Source organism: Miniopterus schreibersii, assembly GCF_964146895.1.
Source record: "Miniopterus schreibersii genome assembly, chromosome: 18".
Taxonomy (NCBI): domain Eukaryota; kingdom Metazoa; phylum Chordata; class Mammalia; order Chiroptera; family Miniopteridae; genus Miniopterus; species Miniopterus schreibersii.
The window spans coordinates 28065159-28087866 of NC_138121.1; the positions used below are offsets into that span (position 1 = coordinate 28065159).

The 22708-nt window shown below is 52.3% G+C and overlaps 1 protein-coding gene across 1 annotated transcript in view; it reads left to right on the forward strand.

Moving 5' to 3' along the window:
* The window catches only part of JPH3 (junctophilin 3), a 78591-nt gene that overhangs the window by 34176 nt on the left and 21707 nt on the right, over positions 1-22708 (forward strand). The window lies entirely within an intron of this gene.

Genomic DNA, 22708 nt, shown 5'->3' on the forward strand with positions numbered 1-22708 from the left:
GAAACCCATGACTTATTGGACCCTCCAGACCCTGCGAGAGTTACATGGGAATCTGGTGGCGTTCCTTTTGCTGGGACCCCCCCCACTCTGTCTTCTCTGTGATTTATCTCAAATGTTACTGTGAAGAGATGTCAGAGAGTTTTGCAAAGTGGTAAAAGCAGAGAGGAGGTGTTTATTATCATGTATTGACTCCATTCTGTTGGTACATGAACTCCCCCAAGCCAGGGATTCATTGCTGAGTCCCTGGAGCCTGGGACAGTGTGTGGTTACCACCATAGTATCTGCGCAATAGTTCTGTGTTCTTTTTTTAATCTTTATTGTTGGAAGTATTATAGATGTCTCCCTTCTTCCCCCTATGACCCCTCCACCTCACATCTGCTGCACCCCCAGGCCTTCCCCATACTGTTGTTTGTGTCCATGGGTTTTGCATTTATGCATAAAAGGTCTTCGATTAACCTCTCCCCACCCTCTCCCTCTCCCCGCCTTCCCTCTGAGATCCCTCAGTCTGTTCCATGCTTCTGGGTCTCTGGATGTATTTTGTTCATCAGTTTATTTTGTTCATTAGATTCCACATATGAGTGAGATCATGTGATACTTGTCTTTCTCTGACTGGCTTATTTAATAGTTATGTTTTGAATGAATGAATGTATAACTGCTTAGGCCCCACTTTCATTGTCAAGGGCCCTGGCTACTTCCTTTGGTTCTGGGGACCTCGTGGGATGACTGGGTCAAGCTCATGAAGAGCAGGGGTTGTCACAGCTGAGTGTTCAGTCCTTTCCAAGGGGACCGTGGGATCCCGCTTGCCCACAGATTCTTGAGGGTGAGAGGTGGACCCTGTGGGTCCAGCAAGGCAGCATCTTCTGGAAAAGTTCATGGGAGAGAGAATTGTGTGCTCCTGATGTTTTGTTCAGTGACTCAGTGCCTGGGCCCCGACATCCCACAGATGTGGTCCAATTCCTGATGTGCTGGCTTGCTCTGTGGCTGTGGGCGGGTCACCGACTCACTCCGCAGAGGGTGGTGCAGGTAAATTGCCCTCAGGGTCCTGTGTTGTGGGGATCACACGAGATGGTGTGTGTGCAGTGTGTAGCACAGCACCCAGGCACGGGGTGTTTGTGAAGGTGAGAATGAGAACTCACTGTGTGGTCCCTGCAGGGGACCAGGTTGGCTCCTGAGCTTGCTTTTTGGGTTGATTGTGTGGCTGGAGTGGTGGGGGACAGATCGCCAGAACATATTGGGCAGGATGATGCCCCAAACACTCTGCATCTCTGTGCCCCCCCCCCCCCCCCCCCCGCTTCTTGGCCTGGCTCCCCTCTGGCGTTCAACTTGCAGCCTAGAGCTTGGAGCCAGCTCTGCTTCCTGGGAGTGACCGCTCACTGCGCTTGGGCGTGAGGAGGAGGTGGACAGGGGTGGCTGTGCTTTTCGAGGATCTCTTCTTCCCCTGGGATCAGCCCTGGATGAACACGGGTGTGTGGGCAGGAGGTGGGGTGAACTGGGAGCCTGGGACACAGAGGGCATCTGTGTGTCCTGGTGGGGGCAGGAGCCTTCCCGGAGGTGGCTGGGTGGATGAGGGCACCTGCTCCTGTGCATTGAGACTGGCTGGGTCGTCATGGCAGTTGACAGGACTGTAGCAACAGGCCTGTGTGCCAGCTGTCAGCTGACTCCCTGTCTTGTGATGCTTTGCTGAGTGAACAGAATGGCAGGCAGGTGGAGCCAGGAGGGACCTCGATAGGCATTTAGATGGGAGGTGACAAATTCTTGGCACATTGGCAGCCATTCCTCCCTCCTGCAACCATGGCAGACATGGCTAATTGATTGTTGCACTCAGAATCCTCACTCTAGGCAGGTAGGCCCTATGAAGGATGGGGCCTACCTCTGCCAGCATGGTGGGAAAGGGAGCCCAGCGGGCTGTATGGCCAAGAGCCAGGCCCTCTATATTACAGGGCAGTGCCAGGTCTCAGAGCCAGGACTAGATATGGGTGCTGCTTCCCGCCCTGCTCTGTCTCTCAGCCCCTTCAGACCTGGACCAAATTCAGGGACACCCCACCCCCCCAATCATGAACATGAGGGTGTTGGCTGGCTCCCTTAAAATGTTCTCTAAATACTGTGTTGCCTCTAGAATGGGAAGGATTTGGTGTACAAACCCCAGGTGTGGCCTGCTCAGGAAGGGGCTCCCAAATGCTTGGCCGATTTTTGAGCACCTGCTGTATGCCAGACCCTGAGCTGGTATCTGTACTGCCAGGTCTCAGGGCACCCTGCCTCTTTGCTGTCAGCTGTCCGCAATGGCTCCGCTGCTCCTGTGAGTTGCAAATCTGCACCAGCCAGGTCCCAGAGCCAGGTGCAGGGAGACCTGCACAGAGCCCCAGGGTCCAGGTGGAACCACCATTACCTGCCTGGAGATTTCCTGGGGCTCTGACTGGGGCATCTTTGCATTTTAAAGGAAACAGAATCTCTGAGGATCTGAAATTGGGGGAGGGTAGTATTTTTGGTTTAAAAATATTATTAAAATGATAATATATTCTTGCAAAATATTAAAACAATAAAACAGATTGGGATGAAGTAATTGTGTCCCACCAGGACCTGCTCATCTCCTTACAGGTGTGGACAAAAAGGGGCCACATATTAAACCTGAGTGGCAGCCTTACATAAACTCAGAGACTTAACCACAAAGGATGGTCTGAAATGAAAACTTTTTAACTAAAAGCAGTTTATGGTGGGTAGCCATGTCCTAGGCTAGACTCTTCCCTGACAGAGGTCAATTTTCACCTTAACTAAGCCTGTCTGTGGACTGTCAAAGTAATTTCCTTTTTCCAGACCCCTCAAAGCACAGGCACGGCTCTGCAGGGACCACAGATCCCCTCACCGTTACTGAGTTAATTGTTGACGGTTAACTATCCTGTACCCACTTATGTAAAAGAAATATGTCTTATCATTTTACTTTTTACTCAATCCCAGAGGTTTCCCCGCTTTGCTTTCTCCCACCTCCCTGATCTATCGCCAGTGCGTTTCATGTAACCCACCAGCGCCTCCTCTTTTGATCGTGATGTATAAAACAAGGTGCAAAACCGCCATTCTCCGGAGCATTACCTCAGGCCATTGAGATTTTGTTTCCCGGTTGTCGACAGTTTGGCTCAAATAAACTCACAAAAATTCTCTACAGGTTTGAACGTTCCTCACGGTGACACAGGGAAGTACAGGTTTTTCAGACTTTTCCAACACACGTGCGGATAGGCGTGCCCCGTGCATGATTTCTGGTTACAGGGATGGAATCGCACTGTCGTGTTGTTTTGTAACTTGCTTCGCTTTTCTCCTCACTTATGCCAAGGACGTCTTCCCACGTCAGCATACCCAGGCTTGTGTGTTTCTCTAGTGGCTCCGTAATGCCCCGGATTGGACCCTTACTCTAGTTATGAATGTTAAGGATACGTCCGATCTTTCAGTCTTACAAACGAGGCAGCAGAGACTCTCCTTGTCCACCCACCTTTGCTGCTGCCCTGGGCGTGTTTGCACCGTGATCTCCCAGAGCAGGCACTGCAGCTGAGCGGTGGGTGCATTTAAAGTCTGTGGGAGATGCTGCCACGTTGCCTGGGGAAAGGCATCACCAGTTTACCTTGTCTGGGAGAGAGGTCTGCAGGAGGAGGCAGTGGGGTGGCCTTGACTGCGGTGCCACTGAGGGGGGCTGATAATGGGCCCCAAAGACGTCCACGCCCTACTCCCTGGAATCTGTGGCTGTCACCTTCCATGGCAAAAGGGATTTTGGAGAAGTGATTAAATTAAGGATCTTGAGATGAGGAGATTATGCAGGATTATGTGGTTGGGGGTGGTGGTCAGTGTAATCACAGGGGTCTTTACAGAGGAAGACAGGAGGCCAGGTAGAAGCAGGAGCTTCTGATAGAAGCAGAGGTTGGAGTGATGTGGCCACAAGCTAAGAATGCAGGCGGCTTCTAGCAGCTGGGAAACACGAGGACATAGATTCTCCCCTGGAGCTTCCAGAAGGAACCAGCCCTGCCGACACCCTGATTTCAGCCCCAGTAGATTCAGTTTGGACCTCTGACCTCCATAGCTATAAGGTGATCAGTGTGTATTGTTGAAGCCACTGAGCATTCAGGGATTTGTTACCGCTCCATAGGAAACCCATGCACTCCCCATTCTGGCTGAAGACAGGGCATGTCACCCCCGAGGTCCCCTGGTGTCCCTGGCCAGAATGAGCATGCCCACCCCTTCCTGCCCCCACCAGGCAGCCCACTCTGTAGCAGCGCTTCCAGGTCCTGTGGAATTGGGCCCTCTGTGCAGGGTACATGCAGCTTCCTGCCTCAGGGGGAGGGCCAGCCACATGTCACACAGGCGACAGCCATCTGTTCCAACTCTGCCCTCCAGACATAAAAAAACAAACAAAACACAGAGAAGGAAAGACTAGGGAGTGGGTGCACCGTCTTGGGAAATGACCAGGTGCCGGGCCGGCCAAGGGCTCGGCTGGGGGTGAGAAGCTGCTGCCCCAGGGCCGGGTGTGCCCGCAAACCTTGGGTTCCATCCCAGAGTTCCAGGAACTCTTGACCTTGGGCCTGTGTCTAGCATCTCTGTGGTGCTTCTCAGGGGCTGGCAGGTGTCAGGGGCTTGGGACCTGAGGAGCCAGCTCCTGCCCCCACCTCTACCACCTCTGGTCCTCTCCTCATGGTGTCTGGTCCTCTAGCACGGGGTCAGGGGATGCAGGCTGTCAGATGCGATTAGGATCTGGCCCACTTCACCCTGTGCCACTTGTTAGACAGAATGCACAGAGCCTCTGACTCACCCACAGGCAGCTTTCCCACTTGGCACTTGGAAGGCACCTTGGGTTACGTGAGGAAACAAGAGCCAGCCCTGTGCTGGCTGCATCCAGGACAGTCCCAGGCCAGGGGTCCTGGGGCCCAGAGTAAGCCCAGGGGCCCTGGAGCCTTTTATCTGCCCTCCCCTGAGCTCCCATCTTCCCAAAAGAAGCTTTTGCCTTTTACAAGGCCCTGGAGAAAGGGACTCCAAATGGTCTTGGTAATATGTCCCCAGACTTGGTGACTGTGGGAATTTTACCTGTAAATCATAACCCCAAACTCTCCTGTTGCAGCTGGAGCCCGTTTCTCCTCCATCTTTGAGAGAAATGGTAAGTGGTTCTGCTGTTCTTAGCTCTCTGGCCTCAGGAAAGGTGCATACACTCCCTGGGCCTTCTCTTTCAACTCTGTAAAGTGGGTTGAAGATAGGGTGTGTCCAATGGGGTTGTTGTGAAGAGTAACAATGTCTCAAGGAAAGACAGGACACCAGGTTGTCTTTCCCTTGACATGTTAGAGCAGGCGGGGAGAGAGGCACAGAGAGGACTCCCCTGCTCTTGACTTCTTGGAAGTCACCGAGCCTCAGTTCCCCGACCTGAGTGAAACTGCACTCAGTGCCTGGGACAGCCATATCCACACTGGTCAGATCTGAGAAGTTTAATTTCATTTCAGTTCACTTCAGTCCACCTGGGTACCTGAAGGTGCTATGGTTCCCCATTCCTCTCCCCGATGCTGAGCCCAACACGCCCTTTGCCCGGTGACTTTCAGGCCCTCCCACTGGAGGCTTTGTTCGGTCAGTGGAATGAGACGGCAGTGATGATATGCCAATCCCAAGCCAAGGCCCTGGGAGGCTTTGTATACTTGTATGCTCGCCCCCTCTTGTACTTCTTCCAATGTCATGACAACATGCCTTGGGGAGTGCCCATCTCCCACCACCGCCGTTCCCTGGGGATGAGGGGCCCTTGGGATGACCCAGATGCACGAACGAAAAACATAAATGATTATTTTAAGCCACTTGCTTTGGGGGGGATTGTTACAGAGCATTATTGTGGAAATAGTTGACTGATACAGCATTCAGTGGGTAGTTCTCGAAAGAATGTCTTTGCTGTGTTTGTCCCCACACACCGTGAGCTCCAGCCACACTGGACCATTGGTCCTTTTTGAGACACTCCTGATCATCTGTGTGTGAGTATTCTGGGGCTGCCATAACAAAGTGCCATAAACTGAGGGGTGGGCACCTAAAACAACAGACATTTATTCTTACAGTCCTGGAGGCTGGAAGTCCAAAGTCAAGGTGTTGACAGGGCTACTCCCTCTCGAGGCTCTAGGGAAAGATCCTTCCTGCCTCTTCATGCTCTTGGTGGCTGCAGGCATCCCTTCGCTTGTGGCCACATTACTTCAGTCTCTGCCTGTATTTTTACGTGGCCTCTCTGTGTCTGCTTTTATGAGAATGCATCATTGGATTTAGGGCCCACCCTAATCTAGTATGACCTTATCTTAATTACATCTGCAAAGACCCTATTCCTAATAAAGTCACACTCTGAGGTTCCTGGTGGATGTAAATTTGGTGGCTCATTCAAGCCCACTGTAGGGCACACTGCCCCACAACCAGGCTGTTCCTGTGGTTGCAAATGCCTTTTTTCCTGTTTCTTCGCCTCAACTCCTCTGTAAATCACGGCTCCTTCCTTTGAATCAAGCCTGCCCTCCAGGGAGCTTGGGTCAGAACTTCCTATTCACCTGGACAGCCCAGAGTCAGCTCAAGTCCCATACCCCTCCCTCCCCCCCAAATTTATTTGGTTCTCAGGTTCTTGCGTGCTCATGCATTGTGCCTCCAAGCTTATTGGCATTGCCCCAGCTTTCCTGGCTTTTTGCTGAGCATGAATTTTCCATGAAAAATGACCTACACAGGCGGGTGTGTGTGATGGACTTTACAGGTGGTTTGGTGAAATGGAAGGGAGTGTTATCTCAGTTACTGAAAGAACCCGCCACTGCTTACAGATGTCACTATTCTCAAAATGCCCCAGCCACTCTTCCAAGGTGAGGTCCAGGCTTTGTCTGTTGTCAACTTCTCAGACTCTGCCCTAGATGACCTTTTGCCTCCAAAGACCTATTAATAGATTCTGCCAGGTAGTGGGTCATCCATCCCAGGTCTCCCTCTGCCAGCTGTCTAGAGCCCAGAGAAGTCACATCATTGGAGCATAAAAGTTATGGGTTCAACCCTACTAGCTTGGAGGCAGGAGGGAGAAACAGAGGCAGGTATGAAAGGAACAAGAGGGGCCTGCTGGCGTGGCTCAGCGGTTGAGCATCAACCTTTGATCCAGGTGATCTAGGTTTGATTCCTGATCCGGGTGCATGCCCGGGTTGCAGGCTTGATCCCCAGCAGTAGGCAGCCGATCAATGACTCTCTCATCATTGATGTTTCTATCTCTCCCTTTCCCTTCCTCTCTCTGAAGTCAATAAAAAAAATACATTAAAAAAAAGAAACAAGAGGGGAAATGGAAATTTCTCATTGCCTAAGCACCTCACTCAGCTTAGTTTCCATTGTTTTAAAGATCTATGTATTTTGTATAACAGAACCCTTAAATATATAGCTCTAGGTGATCTTGAAGAGCAATTTGAGCACTTGAGGTTTTCTCTGAACCTGTGTCTGTATAAACTGTGATTTGGCTGTATTAATCAGGACTCAATTGCAAGCAACAGGTTCACAGCTCAAATAAGCTCAAGCAAAAAGGCACCTTTACTGGCTCTCATTCTTCAGTTGGCTTCAGACACAGCTGGGTCAGGGTTCAGGTACTGGCAGGGTCTGTCTTTCTCTTCCTCTATGTGATAATTTCACTCTCCAGCAGGTTCCCCACATATGTGGTAGGAAAGACCCGCAAGTTTGTTCTCACAGAACCCTTACAGTTCTCGATCCTGGAGGCAAGGAAAGTCTGTTTCCTCCCAGCACCCGGATAGCAGTGACCTGGAGAGACTATCAGTTCTGCTGGAGTCACCTGCCCACTCACTGCCCACGAGGGATGGGATTTTCTGATTGACTAGGCTGGGTCACGTGCCCACTCAAATGTGAGGGGGTGATCAGAGGACAGAAACACTGACTGACACCCCACTAGGACATGGAGTCGGGGAGAGTTATTCCTTAGTGAGGGATGCTGGGCAAACAAACTTCGGAAGTGAGTAGTGTAGAGATTCATTTACTCACTTAGCATATTGTCCTCAAGGTTTGTCCGTATTGTAACGTGTTAGTGCTTTATAACTTTTTTTATTTTTAAGATTCTTTTATTGACCTTTAGAGAGAGAGGAAGAGAGAGAGAGAGAGAAACATCGATTTGAGAGCGAGGCATCCACTGACTGCCTCCTGCACGCCCCCTACTGGGGATGGAGCCTGAAACCCAGGCATGTGCCCTGACCGGGGATCAAACCAATGCCCCACCAACGGAGCCACACCGGCCAGGGCTGCTTCGGTCCTTTTTAACGTTGGAAAATAATTTATTGTTTGGAGATACAGGAGTTTGTTTATCTATTCATCCATCAGTGGACACTCAGGTTACTTAGACCTTTTGGCTGTTTTGAATAATGCTGCTGTGAACATGGGTGTGCTGTTTATTTTAATTTTATTTTTACCCTGTATTATGGAAAATTTCAAACATATACAAAACTGGAGAGAAGAGTCTAATGAACACCATGGCCACTCACCTGGCTTGAACCATTAGGAGCTCATGACTCATCTTGTTTTTCTGAACCCTGACCCACCCTTCCCCCTAAGGTTACTTTTGAAGCAGATTTCAGGCATCATACCATTTCATTGATACAGATAAAAAATAATTTAAAAATAAAACCATAATGTCAATATCACCTCTCCTAAAAAATAACACCAGTATCATTAAAACTCCAGCCAGGCTTCTCATTCTGCTGGCTGCCTCATTTTTAATTATTTGTTTAAATCAGGGTTAACATAAGATCCATATGTTGTCCTTGGTTGATGGGTCTCTTAGATCTCTTTTAAGCTCTAGGTTCCCTCCCTACCTTTTTCCTTGCAATTTTTTGTTGAGACAACCAGGTTGTTTATCCTGTAGAATTGCCCAGGCTGAGTTTTGCTGAGTGCCTTGTGGGGGTGTAATATGTTCCTCAGTCCCCTGGATTTCCTGAAACTGGTAGTTAGACCAAGAGGCTTCATCAGATTTCAATAGTGTTTGCTTGTTTGTTTCTACAAGAGCATTTCCTAGATGTGCTGAGTAACTCTGAGGACAGTGAGCACATGGAGTGACTGGGACAACACTGGGCCCCTGCGGGTGCCCTGACTTGCTGGGCTGACTACTTAGAGCATAGGGGTATATTGCAGGGGTGGGATCCCTGCAGCAGGGAGCACATGTCCTGGTCTCCTCTCCTATCCTCATAGAACAGGCTAGGACCCAGGAGGTCCTTAGGGAGGGCTCAGGGCTCAGGGCTTCAGCCACGAGCCCCCTTGAGTTGGCACCCCGTCCCTTTCCTGGACCGTGAGGCTGTGACAGCTGGTGCCAGCCCCTGACTGTGCCAGCCCCCGGCTGTGACCGCTGGGCTTTGAGGTGAGATCTGCAGGCTTGCTCTTCTCGAAGGGGAGGAGCTGGCTGGTGGCACTTTGGGAATAAGGGAATTGTAAGAGCAGAAAGGAGATCTGGAGTCCGGGTCCAACCCTGTGGAGGCATTTTCTGTAACTCCCAGGCTTGGTTGTCAGTCTGGTCTCCTCACACCCCTGGAAGTCCAGAAGTACCAGCCAGGACACTAGTTGGCATGGGACCAACTGGTATCCAGTCTCAGGGGTCTGGGATCCAGCTCCATGGAAGGCCTACCTGGTGCAGAGAAGGGAGAACAGAATGGGGCACGGGGACCTCCGCTCCACAGCGCCCTCCTCTGGAAGAGCTCACAGCTGCCTGACATCAGTGCCTATGTCCAGTCATCTCTGCAGTAGACTGACAGGCAGATAGCAGCTGTAAGAACAGGAATCTGATCTCTCTGTTCCAGTGCTTCAGATCCTCTGGGATAAAGGCCAGATTCCCAGCCAGATGACCAGCTTCCTTGTTTTCTGCGCCCCCCCCCCCCCACAGTCCCGCACTGCCACTCCACCACCCCTAGGAAGCCTCCCTCTTTGCACACGCTGTTCTCTCTGCTTGGAATGCCTTCCTTCAGCTCAGTCAGTGAGCTCCTATGCCTCCCTCAAGACCCAGTTTAAACCCACTTCTCTGAGCTCATCCCCAACTCCAAGAGGGAGTCAGCTGGTCTCTTTTTGTGATCCCAAAGCACTTTCTTTCCTTCTCTGTGTTGGCATCTATTTGTGGTACAGGAGTTTTTTATTTGTTAGGACTCTATGAGCTCCCTGAAGTCAGGACAGTTTCCTTCTCAGTACCCAGCAGGTATGGGAGTGAGGAGGGTCAGGAGGGGATCTTTCTAAGACAGATGATCACGTCTCAGTAGTAAGTGCTCTGAGCCTCAGTTTCCTCATCTGCACATCAGGCATGACAGACCTCACCCCTGGGGCAGCTGGGAATGGAATAGGAGGCTGCGTGTGGAATGCTCAGCATGTCCCTGCCACTGGAAAGCCCTCAGGGATTGTAACAATCAGCATTGATATTTCCACCTTGAGATCCTGGGAACCAGCAACAAGCTCACTAACCAATAATTCAACTGCCAGGAGGGGGTTCTCCAGCCGGGCTCTAAGTCCTGTCCCACATACGTAGATCCTGTTCCCGAGAGTTCACAGAATCGTAGGTGACCCCACACACCTGCACTGGTCACCTGGTGGGTGACCCGCTGCTAAGTACTCCTGATAAAGCATCCCGGCTCCCATTTGGCTCTGGGAAAACACTGTCTCACAGATGAGTCTCTCTTTGTTGCTAAGGGTTATATCTTAGCTAAGGACTGTGTGGCACTGTGAGGCTAAAAAGGGCTTGGGGACTGACCTGCATTCTCCTTGAAGCTCTTGTGATTCTATACACCACAGGAGGTGGGGCCCCCCAGCTGCCGCTGCTGCTCACCCTTCTCAGCCCCTCCTGCCACCCTGCCAGAGCAGTGCGCTTTCTAGGAGTGTGGCCCACAGGATGGCCGCAGGGAGACTGCCACACTGGGCCTCCCCTGCCTCCTCCCCACTCAGCCACCCGACAAAGCTGTTTCCCTGTCCATGGAACAAGAATCATTTCTTAGTTTTAACTTCCATTTCCAGTTTTTCCTAAACAATCATAACTGTTCCCAGGGGTGACATTCAAAATATTTAATGGCCGATACAAACAGCACCAGCCCATGCCCTGTCCTTGCACAGAGAACAGGGTAGCTGCCCCAGGTCCAGACTTCCGGCCCCATAGGAGGTCCTGAGTTAAATGAGGCGAGGGGACGTGCACACACGCACCTGCCGCCAAGCACACACTCAGGAATCTCGGCTGCTGCTCCACTGCCATTGCACACCCTGCCCCTCCATGTCCGGTGTCCTCCCTCCATGCTGTGTTCCCTTTGACCACCTGCCCACCCGGCCTCTGCAAAGTTGTCCTGAGCGGGGGCTGCCGAGGGTGGGGTTCACTGCTCAGCGGTGAAGCCTTGAGCCCACCCCCAACAGAAACCCCGTACTTACCTCTACTGCACTTTGTGTCTTCTGGACATTTCATACGAATGCAGTCACACAGTATTTGCCCTTTTGTGCCCGCTGCTCTCACCAGCAGCGTGTTGTCAGGGCCCATCTATGTTGCAGCATGTATTAGACCTTAAACAATGTGATTTTGGGTCTTGTCAATCTGACTTTCCTAATACACTATCTGCTGTGGACTGAATTGTGTGCCCTCCTCCACCCCCCATTCAAATGTCACTCTATTTGGAGATGGTACTTTTAGGAGGTAATGCCATAAGGGCGTGGCCCTGACCCTGTGGGACTGGTGTCCCTTTAAGAAGAAGAAGAGAGAACTAGAAGTGAAAGTTACTTCCTGAGGTCGCAGCGAAGGCAGGATTTGAACCCCAAGCTCAGCCCATCCAGGTGGAGAACTCTGTGTTCTCTATCTTCTGGTGAACTCAGGCATTAGGACAAAATTCCCTCTCTGTATCTCTAGCTCTCTGTCTCTATATCTCTGTCTTTGTCTCTTGATTTGTCTCTCTGTCCCCCCTTTGTCCCCATTCCTGTGTCTTCTACCTGTGCATTCTGACACAGACCCAGGGGAGGACAGTGAAGAAAAAGGGAGGACTTCCAGGTGGCCCCAGGTGTGGGCGCTGGCAGGCCAGGAGGTGGCGTGCGGGGCTGTGCTCCCACCACGGGGGCAGCTGGACAAGCCAGCTTTGCTTCCCGACCATCTTCCTTCTCCAGGCTGCCTGCTCGGGCATGACAGGGTTCTACAAGGGCCTGAACCCTCACCACAGTCGCAGGCCGGCAGGCTGCGTGCAGTCTGGGCTTGCTGCGGGGCTGGAGCATTGCCGTCTGCCCCCCACAGCCATGCGTCCCTCCCCCTTCTGACTGGAGCTCCCCTCTTAGTTATTTACCCAGCAGGAGGTGTGACTGGCTGGTGCTTGGCAGGGTAATTACAGGAGGCGTCTGAACCAGGAGTGATCACCGCAGGGCCATTGGTTATCACTGGCGCTGGCCAAGGTGCTCCTCTGGGACAAGACAGCCAAGGCCTGAGACAGCCCGCCCTGCGTCTGGAGCTGGTTCTGGTTTAGACTAGCTGTGGAGGAGTGGCTGCCGCCATCTCTGATGGGCAGTCACCTAGGGCTCTGGGTTGAGAAGGATTCTGAGGCCAAGTCTGGGTCAGAGGAAGTAAAGCCTTTCGTGGGCACACAGAAAGGAGGCCACCAAGAGAGGCACATGTGCTCATCCCTGAGCTGTCCCTGAGGAGGGACTTGCAGGGAGGCAGGTACTGGTGCTCCGGCGGCTGGGCTGCACTTCTCTAGAGCAACTGGTCACCCTCTTTGACCCTTGGTGGCCAAGGCATTTTTAAAAAAATAATGTATTTATTTTAGAGAGAGGAAGGGAGAGGGGGAGAGAGAGAGAAACATCAGTGATGAGTCATTGATCGGCTGCCTCCTGCATGCCCCCGACTGGGGATCGAGCCTGCAGCCGGGGCATGTGCCCTGATGGAAATCGAACCTCAGTCCCCTGATCATACATAGGTCAATGCTCAACTGCTGAGCCACGCCGGCCAGGCAAGGCATTTTTGTTTTCAATTTTTTAAACTGTGGTAAAATAAATATAAATTTTGCATCTTACTGTTTTTAAGTATATGGTTCAGTGGTATTGAATACATTCATAATGTTATACAACCATCGCAACCATCCATCTTCAGAATGTTTCACCTTCCTGAACAGAAGCTCCGTCCTCATTAAACACAAATTCTCCTCTCCCCCCTCCCCCAGCCCCTGGAAACCACTATCTGCCTTCTTTCTATGAATTGGACTCCTCTAGGGGCCTCACGTAAGTGGAAGCATACAGTATTTATCCTGTTGTGACTGGCTTCTTTCACTGAGCGTAATGTCCTCAAGGCCCACCCCTGTCGTCGCCTGTGTCAGAGTTCCTTCCTTCTTAAGGCTGCGTATGATTCCACTATATGTATGGAACACAGGTTGCTCATCCATTCACCTGGCGATGGAAACTTGGGTTGCTTCGTGTTTCAGTTACTGTGAATAATGCTGCTCCGAACATGGTTGTACATACATGTCTCTTTGAGGCTCTGCTTTCAGTTCTTTTGGGTGTGTCCCCGGAGGTGGAACGGCTGGGTCACATGGTAATTCTGTGTTTCTTTTCTTGAAGACTCATCAGACTATTTTCCACAGCGACGACACCATTTTACATTCCCCCCAACAGTGCACAAGGTTCTAATTTCTCCACATTTTTGCCAACACTTGTTATTTTCTGTTTTTGTTTGTCTGTTTTTTATAGTGGCCATCCTAGTGGGTATAGCATTTTGTACCAGCTTCTGTTAAATCTAGGTTTCCCATCTCAGTAGAAGGTACCACCATCCACCCAACTGGGCAGCACAGAAACCCGGACTTATCCTGGACCCCCTGCCTCCTCCAGCCCCAGCCGATTCCCGATCAAGCCCTGCTGGTTCCCTGTGACTCTGCCTGCAGAGTGGCCCTCAGGTCCCTCCTTCCTCCCGTGGGTCCCATCACCATCCTGCCTGGAGCAGGCAGCAGCCCCTCCTGGTTTTCTTCTCTCCATTCCCACACACTCTCCTCCTGTAGCCAGAGCAGGCTCCCAAAGGGCAGATCTCACTGTCCCCGGCGTAGAGCTGCCAGTGCTTCCCACCACCATGAGGGGGTCCCAGAGCCCTGGTGGTGTCTACAGTGTGGAAGCATGTCTTCTGACTGCCCAGCCTCATCCTGGCTCTTTCTCATCTGGGCACCTGCCCCTGCAGCTGTGCTATCAGGCTCTGTGACCCCGTAGACAGTTGCCCCACCCACTGTCCTTTACCTGTGGCCCGGGCACCACTCCTTTGGGGGGCCTTCTGGACCCTCCCCCAGGCCATGGGAGGTGCCCCTTCTCAGAGCTGCCACTGCCTGACTACTAGGAGTTGCCCCTCCTAGTCTATGGGCTGCCTTATGGGTGGAGAGAAGTCTTGGGAAGGCACAAGCTGGCCCCGCCTCTCTGCTTCTGGGCCATCCCTCCCTGCTTGGAGGAGACGCCTTCTTCCCATGACTCCTGGAGGTCATGCACCGGCCGTTTTCGGCCCCCTCTTCAGACCACGGAAGTGCTGACATTAGCTGACAGTTAGGCAAGGTTTGCCTAGGTCTGTATAGGGTGATAGGACCGTTTCAAGGTTAGTTAGCTTCTTAATAGCAGTAGTTATACCGTCAGTTCTGCTACAATGCTTGTTTTGAAAAGGAAAATTGCCTGCAACACGATTGATATATGAGGGAACAATTTGAACATAACATAATTTGCGTGTTTTTTTATGCATCGTTTCATCCACCAGAAACACTGTGTGAACACAGACAATGGCAGCAGGGAGTCGGGGGCGAGAGGAGAGGTACAGGTAAAGCCAGGAGGCGAGGGCCTTTGTCACCCAGGTCGCTCACGCCAGGGAAGCTCACGGCATCGCAGGGCATCCTGGGAGGCTGATGAGGAGAGCCCCAAGAACGGGCTGTCCGAGAGCCAAGGGCCAGGCCCCCAGACTCTGCTGTCTCTGGAATGAGCAATCTGGAAGCAGATCCCCCACCTCCTGGCGTCTTCCTGGGAGCTCACTCAGAGCAAGACTTTGCTGACATTATTGCTCCTTCCCCCAGCTCTGCTCTTTCACTCAAGATGTATACTTCCCAAAACAATTCAACACTTTTACAAGAATTTAAACTTCCCTAAGACTTTTACCCAGGCCGTTGCGCTGCTTTTAAGCCCCTCCCGCCCACCTCTTGGCCACTCTCAGGTTTAAGGTCTAGCTTAGTGATGAAGTAGGAGCAGTAATGCAGCGGCCCTGGCCCAGCCATGTGCCCCACCAGCTCCACACAGACTGTTTGTCCCATCCGTGTGCCTGTTCGCTAGCCTCTCCCACCCCAGGGCTCTGGCTCTGCAGCGCCCATGTCCTCGCTCTGTGGCATGGGATGTCTGTTTATAATCATCTCAGTTGTGCTTGACCTGCCATCCAGTTACTGTCCCGCTTCACAGTTGAGAAAGTGGAGGCAAAGGCCATGCAGCTGGTGAGCACAGGGGGCTGTTGCTGAAGACTAGGCCTGTGTCTCTTTCACCTCTGTCCCCAGGTGTCTGGCTTGGTGCCACCACCTGAAGGCCCAATGAAGATCGAACCAATGGACCCTTCCTGGAAGCCTGGACAGGGGTGGAAACTGCTCATCCAGAGGCAGTCGCTCAGGGCTGCCAGTGCAGCAGTCTTGGCCTCAGCAGCTGGACCGCCTATTGGACAGACTGCCATCACTGAATAAGTAACTTCAGTGGAGGCCAGTGGCCAAGCAGGAGGGCACACCAGAGCCAATAACCCTTAAGTGCTGGCCACATGCCCTTACCATCCTCACAAGGCCCGGGTGAGATGAGTGTTATGATCAACATTTCACATATGGGGAAACTGAGGCCCCAGGGGCCATGTGACTTGTCCTGGGTTCCAGGTGGCAGAGCTGGAGTCAAACCTGGGCACTCAGGTCACTGCTGCTGCTCCAGGGACAGCCTTGCCCCTGGCCCAGCCTTGTAGGTTTGTCCTGCCCCCCTCCCCCCCCCCCCCCCCCCCCCCCCCCCCGCAAACCTCCAGTGCACAAAACTTTGAGCATCTTGTGTACAGGAGCTGCCTTGTCCACCTCTGGGCTCATCTAGCTCGCTCCGAGCAAATAGTTGGCACTCAGTGGTTGCTTCTTGCATGGATAAACCAGAGAGCTAGTCACCCACCTTGCTCCCCAGCCCCAAGCTCTTTGCTGTGACATGGAGAAGGAGACGCTGGTGGCCTTGTCTTCTGGGGGAGGTAATGAGCTTGCTGCAGAGTGGCTGGACTAGAACCTTCTTCCTGGGGCACACACTTAGGGTGCCAAGCCAGTACTCCTGAGCCGGTGGCTGCCTGGGACCTGCTGTTTTATTTCAGCCAGGCTGACCTCTGAGACTGTCACCTTCCTCCCTGCCTGCATCTCGCTTCTGCTCACACCCCTACCAAGCCCAGCTTGTGCCTGGCAGACCAGATACTTGTCCCGCACCTTTGATGAGGCCATTTGACAAAGCACTTTGTCTGCTCTCCAGAATGTTCTGTCTGCAGTTGGAACTTTGATCAGCATGACTCTGTTCTCAGTGTTGATATCGGATCTCATCATTGAGCCCTGACCGCAGGCAGCCAACGGCCCAACAGCCTCCAGTTAACTGCGTGCTTTCCGGTGCTGAACTGCGGGCGTGCAGGGTCACCATTAGTCCAGAGTTAGCACCACAAACCAGGGTGTTTAGTGATATTTGAATCTCAGGTAAACACTGAAAAAATTTTTTTTAAATATATCTTTATTGATTTCAGAGAGAGGAAGGAAAAGGGGGAGAAAGAAAGTTGAAACATCAATGATGAGAGAGTCATTGATCGGCTGCCTCCTGCATGCCCCCAACTGGGGATCGAGCCCACAACCCAGGCATGTGCCCTGACCAGGAATCGAACTGTGATCTCCTGGATCCTAGGTCGATGCTTAACCACTGAGCCACGCCCAGCCGGGCTGAATAATTTTTAATATAAGTATGCCCCATGGTGACCTTAAATCCAACTGTCATGGCCCCCCCTTGAGGTGGGCAATATTGTTATTTCCATTCTATAGATGGGGAAACTGAGGTGAACTAGGATTGAACCCAGGCCATCCAGCTCCAGTGCCTGGGTGCTCCCCTGACAGCTGAGTGTCCTAGTCCGCTCAGGCCACTGTAGCAAAACACCACAGGCCGGGGGCTTAACAGACACTTATCCTCTCACAGCTCTGGAGGCCAGCAGGCTGAGATGCAGGTGTGGACAGGACCATGCTCCCTCCAGAGGCTCTAGGATAGGATCCTTCCTGCCTCTTCTAGTTCTTGGGGGTCCAGGTGTCCCTTGGCTTGTGGCCGCATCACTCCCACTCTGCCTCTGTGGCCACATGGCCTTTTCCTCCTTTGTCTCAAATCCCTCCCTGCCTGCCTCATAAAAAGGCACTGTGATGGCATTTAAAGCCCACGTGGATAGTCCAGGATGCTCCCAAAATCTTGAATATAATCACTCTGGCACTCAATGCTGCTCCTGCATGGTTAGTTGATTGCTTTCTCTTGGATGTAACTGTCCTGGGTTTGGGGTTCCACATAGGCCCTATCCCTGGCTTGCAGACAGAAACACTCTTTCTGGGTCATTTTCAAATCCCAGCCATTGGCAGGACTTGGGTGGGTAAGCTGGTGAGCATAGCCAAGCCTTAGTTCCTCTCTGTTAGATGGTAACACTCGCTGTCTGTCATGCGTGGGTCAGGGGAGAGAGCTCACTCAGCACAGCGCGTGGCTGGGCATACTGGCTCTGTGTCCATCACAGCAAACCACTTTCCTGTCCTGCAAAACTGGAGAGAATCACCTATCCCTGCTGTGTGTCTGGAGCAGTTAGAGGAGCTGATTGAGGCCTGGGCAATGCTCACATTTTGGTCTTGTCCCCTCCCTCTCTGATGGAGTAGGGCCCACACGTTGGCTGGTTGAATGGATGGTCAGTCTCTAAATGGGTCCTTTCATGGCTGGTGCTGAGCTTCTGGTGCTCTTGATGTTACATACCAAAGAGCTGGGCAGGGTTCCTCTACCTGGCACCTTGCACATGCCTGGATCTGGTCTCCAGGGAGCTCCAGACACTTTATAAACATCTCATTAAGCCTCTCAAGGTCCCATGAGGTTAAGCTCATGCAACTCTGCCTTCGGAGAACTGAAAATTAGCAAGGAAGTCTCTCCCAGCTTCTCTGGATGGACGCAGAAGCGTTGAGATGCTGCTGCTGTCTCCTGTCTCATGCCAAGTGGGACAAGGGACTTCTGTAGGCTGTGAGGTCTGCCCTGGCCCTACACAGGGGTGGTGTCCACAGCAGTGAGTGCAGGAAGCTGTTAGCTGTAGGAGTGGAGGTAGGCTGAAAGCCCCTGGTCCCCCCTCCCCTCCTGCAGGAACCTGGTCATGTCAGTCTGTGAGGGATTTGGGATCTCGATGCCTGCCTGCTGGGTGAGGCTGAGCCCAGACCGGGTGCCTCATCTCCACACTTGACTTGGGAGGGGCTGAGTAAAGGAGAGACTTGCCTACCTTTAGGTTAAAGTTGTGCCCGGACGGGTGCTGTAGGATCCCGTCACCCCTTGGCCTCTTGCCTATTGCCTTGGGTGGATTGCAGAGCCTCTTTTGTGCTGTGCCTTAGTGTCCTCTTCAGTGAAGTGGGGTGATCCTAGCACCAGGTGCTCTGATGGGTGCTCTGTGGGAAGTGCAGGGCATTGGGGGTCCTCTGCCTGCAGCGAAAGCTCCGTCTTCCTCACTGGTCCTGCTCCAGGCCTGGCTCCCAGTCATGGCCGGTCCCAGCAGGATGTGTAAGAGCTTTCCGGCCCTGAGGGGAGCGGGAAGCTGAGCCGGTCTGGGAGGAGGGAAGAAGAACATTGGTTGTAGCAAGAATAGTAGCAGCAGCAGGTGACATCCACAGGGTGCATCCCTGATGCCTGGCCCTGTGGGAGGCCTGACTCCCTGGGCCTCACCCCTCATTTTACATTTAGGGGCTCAGAGAGGCTAGAGGAATGTGCCAGCGTCACACAGTAGGTTTCCAGCTGCACGTGGAGCCCGGGCTGGGTTGTCCACAGGTGCAGCCACGACTCCGCCTGCCTGAGGACTGCATCTGGTCACCTCTGGCTGTTGGAGCCTCTGGGCCAGCCTGCTTGGGGCTGTGTCCAGCAGGTTGTAGGAGTTGCTCCTTTCACTCTGCCCCAGAGCATCTCAGCCCCTTCCATGGATAGAGACGTGAGGTAGGAACTTTCTGTAGCAGGTCAGCATCAGCTGGGTCACCCCGCTGCCGGCAGCTGGTCGTAGAAGCCCGAGGCCTGACAGACTGGTGTGCACTCCACAGGAGCAGAGAGGATGGCGGGTCATGAGGAGGGGGCTGAACTGGCACGGGGGTGATGGCTGCACCCTTGGGTGTCCAGCAGTGGGTACAGTGGCCAAGGGGGAATCTGCTAGAATGATGGCTCCTCCTATAAACAGTCTTTTCCTCCATTTATCCTGGAAGCCAACCCATAATCTACGTTGAGTCAGCTGGTGGAAGGCTCTCCACCAGGCTGGGAGCACGGAGCATGGCATCCCTGCTTGCTCTCCAAGGTCCCCTAGGGCCGGGCCTGGCCTTAATTCATTTATTCTGTCAACAAACGCTTGTTGATTTTGCCATGTGTACAGCACTGTGCCAGGTTCCAGGATCCATGTGGGTGGGCCTCGGGCGAGGATCTGCCCACCCCAGCGGCCTCGTACTCTGTCAGCCTCCTGTCGGTCGTCCGTCTGTGTCTCTGCTCATGATCTGTGTCTTTTCCATCCAGTCGTTCATCAGACACACCTCCTGAGCACCCACTGTGTGCCAGACACTGCCAATGGGGCCGTCAGTCCTGCCCCGGAGAGCTGGTGGGAAGGGGACATGTGAAGGAGAACCACACAAATACATTGATTCCTCAGTTCAACAAGTGCCTGTGAGGGGCCCGCCCTGCGCCCGCCACTGGTCTTGGTGCTCTCACAGGGTGGCCATGGTAAAGCAGGGGCACACGCTGGGGTAGAGTCCCAGGCTCTGGGAGCTTCTAAGGAGGGTGGGGAGAAGTGGGACAGAAAGGACTTCCCAGAGGAAGTGGCATTTGGTCAGGGGTAGAGGGGCTTTCCCTGAGTTAGGAGGCAGAGGGTGGCAGTGGTGGTAAGCAAGTTATGCGGGCATTGCTCTCGCCTGGGACCCACCCCCAGAAGGGTCCTCAACCTGGGGTTTAATGCCTGGGGTCTGCATCATGACATTCCCAATCACTGCAGCTTTGAAACTGTGTGTAAGTGAAGTCTCATGGGACAGGAGCTGGGGTCTGGAGCCTCTGCTCACAGGGCCAGGTTCTCAGCTGCGCACTCCTGGGGCAGGCCTCCCTTCATCCTGAGATGGTGACCGATCCCATGTTCTGCCACTGCCCTGTGCCCTGGCAGGGACCTGGGGGTCTGGAGAGTCAGGTCCCAGAGCACGGCCCACCTCAAGCTATTAGGGTCACAGCACATCTGGTGGGCGGCATCGACATGGCAGGGGCCCCCTGTCCCACCCCATCCAGACACCAGCACTCCTGGCTAGGAGGTTGCCCTCCTGATTGCCTGTCTGCTGGGTGTGGAGGTGGCAGGCCTATTAGAGGGGAGTCCAGCAGCCCTGGGCCCAGTCCAGACTTCTTGGACAGACTAGACTGGCTCCTTTTTTAACTGAATATAACTAAATTATTTCAAAGATCACGTTTCAGAAAGGGCATTGAGTAGGAAAAATAAAGAAGACACGGATGTGAGCTTCTCTGACTGGTTTTAAGTAAATATGTCACCAGCCCAACCTTTTTGCGTCTAAGACAGTACCCAGATTTGATTTGGCTCATCCTGCATTCAGTATCTGTCCCTGCCCTGGCGCCATGACCCCATCCTGTCCTGGTCACGCCCACCCTACCCCCTGACCCCGTCTAGGCTGTGGGGTGAGGGAGAAGAGAGGGTCCTCGGTCGAAACATAGACTGTAGCCCGGAGGGGAGGGGAGGCAGGAGGAGGCAGAAATGGTGTTGGGAAGTCAATTCTTTAGGAGACTCGTTTCTAATGAGCAGGAGCTTGTGCGCCCCTCTCCACCCCACCAGGACAAGCTGGCCCAGGGCCTAAGGGTAATCTCTATGGGCCGACCTGGCTGCCATCGATGGCAGCTGGGCTTCCAGCTGGAGATGGTAAACACACCAGCCACAGGGCTTCACCTCCAGAGGCCTCAGTTTTCTCACCTATGAAACGGGGGATGGCCGTGGCAGCTTCGTAGAGCTTTTCTAATGAACACTTCTACAAATCAAGGGGGAAAACCCACCCCCACTGCTAATAACCAAAGTGCAAATTAAAACCACGAAGAGAGAATCCGAGGTTTCACCTGTAAACTCGGGAAGGTAAACAGTTGCTAACCCACTGAATTGGAGAGGATGTGGGGCAGTGGCCCTCCGTGTACTGCCCCGTAAATTGAAATGGCCTCTTGGGATGGCAAAGTGTTCCCCTCTACTGAAGTTCAGGCTGTAGGAACACCTGAACTTCATTGTTGATTCAGCAACTGCGCTGAAATGTCGAACGCACCAGGGTATTACAGGACCGTGATTTGTAAAAGCAGAAAGTGGAAAACAGCCTACATGTCCCTCAATGTATTTCCACAAAAAACCCATTAAAAAGAGCAAGAAAGCCCTGTGTTTGCTGATGTGGAACACCCTCCAAGGTACGGTGTTAGGTTGGAAAAAAACACACCCAAAACCAAAAAAGACGCAGGATCGTGTGGTATGCTAACACCTGTGTCGAGATTTAATGATATTATGCAGGCATTTAAAAAAATGAGAAATATCTTGGTGAACTCATAAGCTGAGACGTCCCTGACATGTTAAAGGCAAAAACAAGTCATAGGAAAAAATATGTAGAGTATGACCTCATTTATTTTTCAAAAATAAGATGTGTATGCCCTGGCCAGTGTGGCTCAGTTGGTTGGAGTGTCGTCCTGTGCATCGGAAAGTTGCAGGTTCGATTCCGGGTCAGGGCACATACCTAGGTTGTGGGTTCAATCTCTGGTCGGGGCATGTACAGAAGGCAACTAATCAATGTGTCCCTCTCACATCAATGTTTCTCTCTCTTCCTCCCTCTCTAAAATCAATTTTAAAATAAATAAGATGTGTATGCCTAGAATTATATAGAAAAAGAACTAAAAGAGAATCCACCAGGATTAAGGATTGTTACCTGTGGGATCTTGAATAGATGGGGAAAGTGTTGAAAGGGGAAATTTACATTTATTCTTTACACTTTTTATTAAAAAAAAAAACTTTTTTAAAAGACCCATATTTTTGTATATTTTTAAAAAGAAAATATCCAGCCACAATAGCCAGGCAGTGAAAGGCTTTTTTTTAAATTTATTTTTTATCTTCACCCGATGATATTTTTTCCATTGCTTTTTAGAGAGTGGAGTGGGGTCGGGGGAGAGACACATCGATATGAGAGACACACGCCAATTGGTTGCCTCCCACACGCTCCCCAACTGGGGCCAGGAATTGAGCCTGCAACTGAGGTATGTGCCCTTGGCCGGAATTGAACCGGGACCCTTCAGTCCTCGAGCTGATGTTCTAACCACTGAGCAAAACCGGCTAGGGCTTTAATTAATTTTTAGAGAAAGGAGCGGGGTAGAGAGAGAGGCTGAGACTGATGTGAGAAACAGTGTTGCCTCCTGTACTCGGCCTGACCTGGGATCAGCCCAAAACCTTTTTGGTGCACAGGACCATGTTTCAACC